The sequence below is a fragment of the Anoplopoma fimbria genome, unplaced genomic scaffold (genome assembly GCF_027596085.1).
Source record: "Anoplopoma fimbria isolate UVic2021 breed Golden Eagle Sablefish unplaced genomic scaffold, Afim_UVic_2022 Un_contig_13620_pilon_pilon, whole genome shotgun sequence".
Lineage (NCBI taxonomy): Eukaryota > Metazoa > Chordata > Actinopteri > Perciformes > Anoplopomatidae > Anoplopoma > Anoplopoma fimbria.
Genome location: NW_026554419.1, coordinates 1 through 8905, shown reverse-complemented (window position 1 = coordinate 8905; position 8905 = coordinate 1). Strand labels below are relative to the sequence as shown.

The window sequence follows — 8905 nt, the reverse complement described above, 5'->3', positions numbered from 1 at the left end:
ATTATTCTTAGAATAGTGTTCCAGTTGTTTAATACAACATTTTGTGTCGGTTGTATTTTTTCACAGATGTTCTTGTCATTTCAAATGCAGTCCTGTAACGTTCTTCTGCAGTCACTTCATTTTCCCATTGATGGAGTTGAACCTGACAGCAGCAGGTAGCTGCTATTGGACTCATGCTAACTTTGTGGAGACAGACATGGGATCAGATTACACTGACAGACTGGACATTATTCAATGTAACAACATTTTTTCTCCCTTCACCTGCATATGAAAGAAAAACAAAGATTTAAAGTCTGCAGGTACAAGAGAGAGTGCAGAGAGTTATTGTTTCATGTGAAACACAGTGAGATAAGATCAGCTGAACCACTGATGTGAAGAGCAAATATTCATCAAAACAGGAAGCAAAAAGTAAATATTATGTGTCCTATCATAATAATATTTTGTCATATTTGTGTCATGACAGACTTTCTGGCTGTCGACTCGAAGAGACTCACTGTGAAGTCGTGGTCTCAGCTCTGAAGTCCAACCCGTCCCATCTGAGAGAGCTCGACCTGAGTTACAAGCACCTGCAGGATTTGGGAGTGGAGCAGCTGTCTGCTGGACTGGAGAGTCCACACTGTAGACTGGAGACGCTGAGGTCAGTTCATTGACTGTAAGTTTTCAGGATTTGACTGAAAACAAATGCTGAATATTTGTTGAAGTTACAGGAAGTAGAGAAATGAAGTGATTAAAAGAAGAATGTTTAGCTTCCACAGACTCACATTGTGGTCCATCAGTCAGTGAAGGTGATGTCAGTCCTGATGAGGCTGTAGAATGTGTGAGGGAGATCTTTTTCATATCAGAAAGTGGTGAGGGTGATCCAGCCGACTCCTGCTCCACGTATCCTATCGGCGGTCTGGCAGACTCCCTCTTCATGTGTCTTGTCGGTGGTAAAGCCGACTCCAGCTCCAGGGATCCTGTCGTCGGTCTGGCTGACTCCAGCGGCACGTGTCCTGTCGGCCAAGTGGCTTGAGCTCAAGCCCCCAGAGCCCCAGTTGCCAGATCTCCAACCTCCAGAGCCCCAGTTGCCAGATCTCCAACTTTGAGATGAGCTTCGGCTATCTGGTCGTCTTCATGTCCGTTCTCTGGAGCAACTCCGTCAGCCCGGATGTCCTAATCTGTGTTGACATCAGTAGGTGTATGAATGTTGTGGTGACACGTCTGTAGAAGGCTGACATGATGATGATCCACAATAACCCAATGACAAAGAGAAAAGCTCATTAATTAGGACATGGTCATGTTGAGCTACACATTTAAAACCTGAACACATCTGATTGGATCATAAATGGATTTTTATCTTAATCATTTATTATTTATTCAGGTTGAGGGACTGCTGGATGTCAGAGATCAGCTGTTCTTCTCTGGCCTCAGCTCTGAAGTCCAACACCTCCCATCTGAGAGAGCTGGATCTGAGTGTAAACAACCTGCAGGATTCAGGAGTGAAGCGGCTGTCTACTGGACTGGAGAGTCCACACTGTAGACTGGAGACTCTGAGGTCAGACACCATTCTTTACTTCTGTTCTATAATATGATGTGAAAGTTGTGTTGACACTAAACCACAGACATCAGGTTGATATTCTTCTGATCCACACTGTGGATGAGGTGGAATAGTCCACAAAGTGATGTCCTATGTCCTTTCCTCACCACTTCTCCTTGACCTTGATGGAAAACTTAATAAGGTCAAGAAAAGATGTGAAGGAGAGTTTATAAGGACCTAGGAAAAGTCGACAGCGGTGCTCAGAGAATCCCACTGCATTTACACCATGGACTGTTTATAAGAGGTGGACGTAGTCATCGTAATGTCACTGATTGGTTTGTGGTCTGCTGTTTTGAAGCCTTGAGTTCTGCGATTATATTGTGTGACTATATTTGGACTGAGGAGGAGTGACGCCATAAAAATACCTGTATACGTCTCTTGTAGAGACCTGTCAATCACTGTGTAGCCCCGCCCTAAAGCATACCTTTTTTTATGGTTTTATTTGACTCTAAATTGTAGATTTACTAAATGAACATCATGCTGTTTTGAAGAAGACTTGAAACTAGAGATTGAGACCATAAACTCATGTTTACAATGTTTACTGAGGGAATAAATCAAGAGAGAAGTAGAGTCATTTTCTCATAGACCTCCCCCAGTCGCCCCCTGATGGACAGTAGAGAAATGCACGTTTTAAGACACTTTCGCATTGCTTCACTTGCAAGAACTGTCAGTCTGACTTACACTTGACTACAGATGTTTGTTTTTTAACACAACTTTATTTATAACACATACAAAAATGAGTTCAGTGACTTGCTGTACAATTGAAGTAAGGATTCTTGTCCAACACAAAATCACTCTCCTAAGAGGATGTTTTCAATGTGTCAATAGTGAACAATTAAACAGAGACCGTGGACGTGGATTTAAACGTTGCTGCTGAAAGTTTGTGGCACAGTTATGTGACGTCATTGTCTCCTTTCCTTTCATAAAGGAAGGTCCAGTGTTCCCTATGCTAAAGGAGATGAGAAAGGAAGCACTGAAGCACCTTTCCTTAGCATTTATAGAATTGGACCAGCTTACTGAGATCAAACAGACTATTTGACGTTGTCTAGTCCATTGACTGTGGCAAAGCAGTGTTGAGCCACACATTTAAAACAAGAAGAATACAACACTGGAGGATTCACTCTGAACCACTGCAACACTTGATTTTCATCTTTTATTCCCCATCAAGTTTATTCTAATACATGATAATAATAAAAACTACAGACCATCTTATGATGGGATCACACCAGTTGTGAAGCTAAATCAGATCAGGGGCTTAAAGTGGAGGGGCCAATGACTCCTTTCCTACCTCCTCCCCCCTACTTCCTGTCCCCTTGCTCTGACCACACCCATCTTTACTTGGATCTCAACTACACACCTGTTAAGTTCTGTGACTGCATCTCACATGGTGAAGACTCTATGGCAGAGACTAAATCTGTCCACAGACAGACAGACAGACAGACAGACAGAAGTATTAACACCTGGTAACGTCCTCAACCCTCCTCTGTGGTAGTTCCTGCTAGAGTCGCTGTCTCCAGGACCACATGTTGCCATGGTGACACACACACAGACTCACAAGGTGAAGACAACACCAGCGTCTCCATCATGGCTGGTAACAATGAACAGTGACGATCAACAGGGACCGAGATGTAGGACACTGACTCAGAGGTGGAAGGATAAAGGAAGCTTTACTGACTGGACGCAGAGAATGAAGATGGATGTGTGGGGGGGATCCGGTTGGTGGCGGCAGAGGTAGAGGGGAGCTGGTGACAGTGAAACCAGGCAGAGCGAGGGATGAGAGCGTGGACAGTGATCCTGTGGCTCAGAGAAATACACTAGAAGAGAATCAGAACAAACACGACTCAAGCGGCCTGAGACGTGAAACTTCCTCTATTACTGAGTCATGGATCTGGAGATGAGAGGATGAAGAACCGGGTGGATCTACTGCAGAGATGAGAAGGTGATGGACTGCAGGTGTGTGGCTTTGAGCAGGTGAGGAGGCAGGACAGCAATCAGGGAGCCGCCCACAACACAGAGCCTGAGAGAGAAACAGACAGGAGGACAGAAGACAGGAGACAAAGAGAAGACACAAGAAACACAAGAACGACTGGAGACACGGCCGTGACCCCGACATCAATATATAAAGAATCTCTATTTCAACAAATATCCAACATGTTTATGAATCTATATGATGTTTATACTGACTGAATAGTTTAAACTGAAGATGCTTTGATTTTATGACTCCACTATTATGAAATAAATATTGTTCATATTGTTCCACTTATTTAACATCTTTGAAACTTTGGACCTTGAGTTGAATCTTCAATCAGTTTCTCTGTGTTTTTAAGTTTAAGAGGTGGAGTCACTACGTCTTTATTGAAGTTGCAGCACGTTGTCATTAATATTAATGAGAGCTTTTTTTCACTGTTTGTATTTTACAGTTTTTAACCGACATCTTGATTTAAAGAAGGAACGTTGTCGTCTAAAGTTACATCATTTATTCTTTATCCAGGTTGAGAAACTGCGGTTTGTCAGAGATCAGCTGTTCTTCTCTGGCTTCAGCTCTGAAGTCCAACCCTCCCATCTGAGAGATATTGAGCTGAGTAACAACAACCTGGAGGATTCAGGAGTGAAGCTGTTGTCTGCTGAACTGGCGAGTCCACTCTGTAGACTGGAGACTCTGTGGTCAGTTCCTTGTCTCTCTGTTACTATTTACTGTTTATTGTAGATCTTACGTACAAACATAACTTACATCCATAAAGTTGAAAATTTAATTTATTCATATTCAATGTTTCTTAAACTAAATTTAATCTGCAGTCACAAAAGACTTGTCTTTGTTAGTTGATAGAGTAAAGTAATGTTTATAATTTTGGTAAATGGTCACATCTGTATACAGAAGATTCTCTGAACTAATATTGGTTTTAAATTGATAAAGTTTACTGAATGAAGTAGAAATATTTATTTGGTTTCTGTTCATTAAAATGTGTTTTCACAAATAACATTTAATCATTGATATTTATCTTTAAGGACACACAAACACATAGAGGCACACAGAGATCAAGTCATATTTCCAAATGCAGTTTTTCAAAGGATCAATATAGTATTGATCTTCTAGTTCCAGACTTGACTGAGATCAGCAGCATGTAATTAATCTGTGTTGACATCAGTAGGTGTATGAATGTTGTGGTGACATCTGGATGATGTCTGTAGAAGGCTGACATGATGATGATCCACAAAGAGAAAAGATCATTGATACATAGTCATGTTGAGCTACACATTTAAAGCCTGATCACATATGATTGGATCATAAATTGATTTCTATCTTCTTCATTTATTCTTCATTCAGGCTGAGAAACTGCGGTTTGTCAGAGATCAGCTGTTCTTCTCTGGCCTCAGCTCTGAAGTCCAACCCCTCCCATCTGAGAGAGCTGGATCTGAGAGAAAACAACCTGCAGGATTCAGATGTGAAGCTGCTGTCTGCTGGACTGCAGAGTCCACACTGCAGACTGGAGACTCTGAGGTCAGTAGAGGGTTTTAGTCTGTCCATGCTGGTTTCAGCAGTATTGTACTAAACACATAGAGGTCAATGTGTTACTCCAATGGGGGATCCCTCCATCTCCCCCTTCCACTGTGGCTCCAACCATCCTGTACAAGTTGCAGTTGCAGCAACGCAAATAACAACCCTCACAGCCAAATTAACAGAGGTACTACTGGTAATCATGCGCTGGGTTTCTGCAGTGTTGGGTAGGAACTGTACCATCGCCCACCTAGCCTACCACAACAAATCACTGATTTTACCCACTAAGATCAGTTTCTTATTTTTTTCATCCCATATTTTCATCTCTTTACATTAAGTTGCAATGTTTTTTTTCAGACAGCGAAATGGGTAGTTTGTTGTGTTTGCGGTGAAGGCATTGAATCAGTTTTTGTCAGGACTCTGATGCTGGCTAACTCAAAGATCATACAGTTAATTAAAACTTGTTCCATCACTCTTTATCTCGACAGGATGGACGACAAGTTGATCACAGCTGACAAACACACAAAATGTGAGTATTGTAATCGGTGTCCTCCATCGATCAAACTATTGTACATTAAAGTCTGATCTTAAAATGAGCATGTCCTCATGTACAACAAACATTTTTTTCAATTCCCTTTTTTTGTGGAGCTGTTAACATCCCATCTGGAGAATATTCAAGCATTTTGGATTCAATTTTCCCTCTTTCACTTCTTCTCTCCATCAGATGCCGAACCGAATGTGAAAGAAAATGTGGCTAAGGACAACAAATAGGTGAGAGAGGAGCAGTTGTACAGTGTGAAGTCATCTAGTAAAAACATAGAATGACTTTACTCTGACATTTATCAAGGATCCATCTCTGAGACATTTATTGAATGCATTAGGCTGCATTAATACATCAGCTCTATTGATACCACCTGGTGGTTTGTTTCCTATTGCATTATAATATAACCAGTCGCTTTTGTAATAATCATCTTAACTGGAGTTCAACTGCATCCCATTTAATGGTGTGCAGTGAAGATCTTTATAATATCAATTATTTTCCTAAACTTGGACATCTCAGTGTTGAACTTGGCCTCTGAGCTCTCGATGTGTTGCTGTTGCGTTAATAAATCAGGAGCGAAATACAGACAGATTGTGTTTTCAAAGAGTATTGACCATTTAGTACTTTAAGTAAGTTGGCATTTCTATTAAAATAACCAACAGTGCCTTTCCTAATTCCAGGCGACATCCTTGTCACCTGAGCAGACTACTGAATGTTCATACAGGTGATCATATCAACACTACTACAACTTCTTTAACGGTTTTGATTCTAAACAAGAGTCTGTTGTTAGTTAGTCAAAGCTCAACACTCAATGTAAATAAAGCAATACATTCTATTTCAAAAGGTATGCAGCAACCCTGATGAGACATTAGTAATGAAGTTCTCATTAACGCAGGTTCTGCCCTCTTAAATAGATACCGTGTTATCAGTAAAGTCCAAACCAAACCCATGTTTTGATTTGAACAGGTTGGTCATTGGGCGAAGGCAAGGTACACCCTGGACAGGTCGCCAGACTATCGCAGGGCTGACATATAGAGACAAACAACCATTCACGCTCACATCCACACCTACGGGCAATTTAGAGTTTTTAATTAACCTAAGCTGCATGTCTTTGGACTGTGGGAGGAAGCCAGAGAATCCGGAGAGAAACCATGCTGACACAGGGAGAACATGCAAACTCCACACGGAAGGCCGTCTAGCCTGGGAATTAAACTCAGGCCCCTCTTTGCTGTGAGGCGACAGTGCTAACCACCACACCACCGTGCAGCCCCCATTGTTGAACCGTGATCCAATTAATTACACAGCTTTACCAACACAGTGTGAAATAAAGTTTTACTGATGATCGTTTTCCTCCAATATTAGGTAAAATATGAGATCAGGACATAATTTATGCTTTTCTAGTCTCTGATCTCTGATAATGTTACATTGTAAACAACCAATCTGTGTTTAAATCAACAGGAGAAGAGCTAGTAACGTTAGCAACACCGTTAACGGCTAACAGGAGGAGAGCTAGTAACGCACCACTAACGGCTAACAAACGGAGGCTGTGTTCAGTTACATTATGATGCGTTCAGCTCTGTTCTGTGACAATGATGACGTTATCATGTGTTCACGTGTAATCTGGTAAAATGTAGTGTTGGTGATAAACGAATAAATCCAGTAGTTTGAAGGAGATGTTTTCACATTAATATAGAATAGATATTAGAGATGAATTATGAGCTGTTTAACTTCCTAACACTAGCTCTAAACAGATTATAACACATCATTAAGAACTAATGACTAGATTTGTTTTAATCAATGAAAATATATATTTTTTTTTATATTTTAATATCATTTGAATTGTATGTTTTATGAAGAAAAAAAACATTTATTATTTTTGATGGTTTACTGACAAGTATTGGCTGCAAAAAAAAGTGATCAGGGATCTAAAAGTTATATTTTCTCCCTTTTTTCTTCTAATGATCTGATCTGTGATCAGATCCGAGCTGTGAGTTTTATGATCCGTTGCCCCACTAGCGGTGACGTATCCCACCGACTTTAAAGAAAGCATAACATGTCCCCGCCAACATCTTTTCCTCTGCTGAGGTCTCGACTTAAAGAGACTGGGTTGGTCCTCTGTGTGTCATCATGCTGCCTGCTGCACATGCAAATGGATCATGTGACTAACAGGCCAGAACTTCTGTGACCTACAGGTCCAGGTGTCCCAGTCCAGGTGTGTTCCAGTGTGCTTTGACTGGAGTGGTGTTATGGCTCAAGAGGCGGAGCTGCTGTACTGGACTGTCCAATGGAATGAGAGCCTCCTCCAATCAACTGCAAACGGAAGCAGGGCATCACACCTATATCATGCCGAGAAAAGTTATTTTAATGAAAATCACTCAGTCACCAAAATACGCTCTTTGTACAAAAGGAATTGTTTGCTCTTTAATGCAACATGTTTTTTGTTTTTTTAAAGATGTTACTTTTTTTTTTTTTAAATGTACCATGATTTACTAAATGTACTATCATGTTTTGAAGAAGACTTGAAACTAGAGATTGAGACCATAGATTCATGTTTACAATGTTTACTGAGGGAATAAATCAAGAGAGAAGTAGAGTCATTTTCTCATAGACTTCTATACGACCAGAGGAGTCGCCCCCTGATGGACATTAGAGAGAATGCAGGTTTAAGAAACTTTACTACACTTCAGACGGAGGTTCGCTGCTTCTTTAGTTCACAGCTGCCTAAATGTGAAGTTGTTACATGTGTCTTTATATCTAACGACCGTTGGATTTATGTTGTTTATCTTTTATTATATTTTATCACATGTTCAGTTTGTTGCATGAATGTATAAAGAGAAAGTGTTGTGTCACTGTTTCACATTTTTCACTTTTCTGTGAAGTGTCATATTTCAGCCATAATGCATTGCGTGTCATGTTATCTTAAGTCAGTCATAGGGAAGCTTTACACTAGTACATTTAAGTGTCTTTAGCAGGTTTGACTTGAGGTTTTTGTTGTGTTTAGGATTCGTCAGACACCAGAGAGAAACAGTTGAGTTAAAGTCAAAACGCTTTATTGCAAGCTTAGTGAGAGTATTACATTTCCGGCATTTATACGTGCACGGTCCTAATTATGGATGTCTAACAGAGTTAGAGTACCAAAGTAAAAAAGGCGCTTAACACAAGGTGCGCAGCGGATTTCATAGGTTCTCCTTTAGGGAGCCTATTGGTCAAATATTAAAGTAGCAGGCGGTGCTTGTTTTAGCTATAAGCGGCCTGGTTGGAGCTCTGGGCATATCCGCCCACACTGGCTCAC

General features: G+C 40.8%; 1 long non-coding RNA gene across 3 annotated transcripts; it reads left to right on the top strand.

The window, feature by feature from the left end:
• Nucleotides 1-470: 470 nt before the first annotated feature.
• LOC129088614 (uncharacterized) lies at nucleotides 471-8899 on the top strand. Of its 3 annotated transcripts, none has more exons than XR_008531035.1 (7): nucleotides 471-637; nucleotides 1361-1534; nucleotides 4068-4240; nucleotides 4902-5075; nucleotides 5561-5601; nucleotides 5797-5843; nucleotides 7806-8899. It is a non-coding gene; the product is annotated as an uncharacterized LOC129088614 (long non-coding RNA). The 3 variants fall into 3 exon arrangements; XR_008531036.1 differs by lacking the exon at nucleotides 471-637 and adding an exon at nucleotides 656-1171; XR_008531034.1 differs by lacking the exon at nucleotides 471-637 and having other exon boundaries at nucleotides 661-1534.
• The last annotated feature ends 6 nt before the right edge of the window (nucleotides 8900-8905 follow it).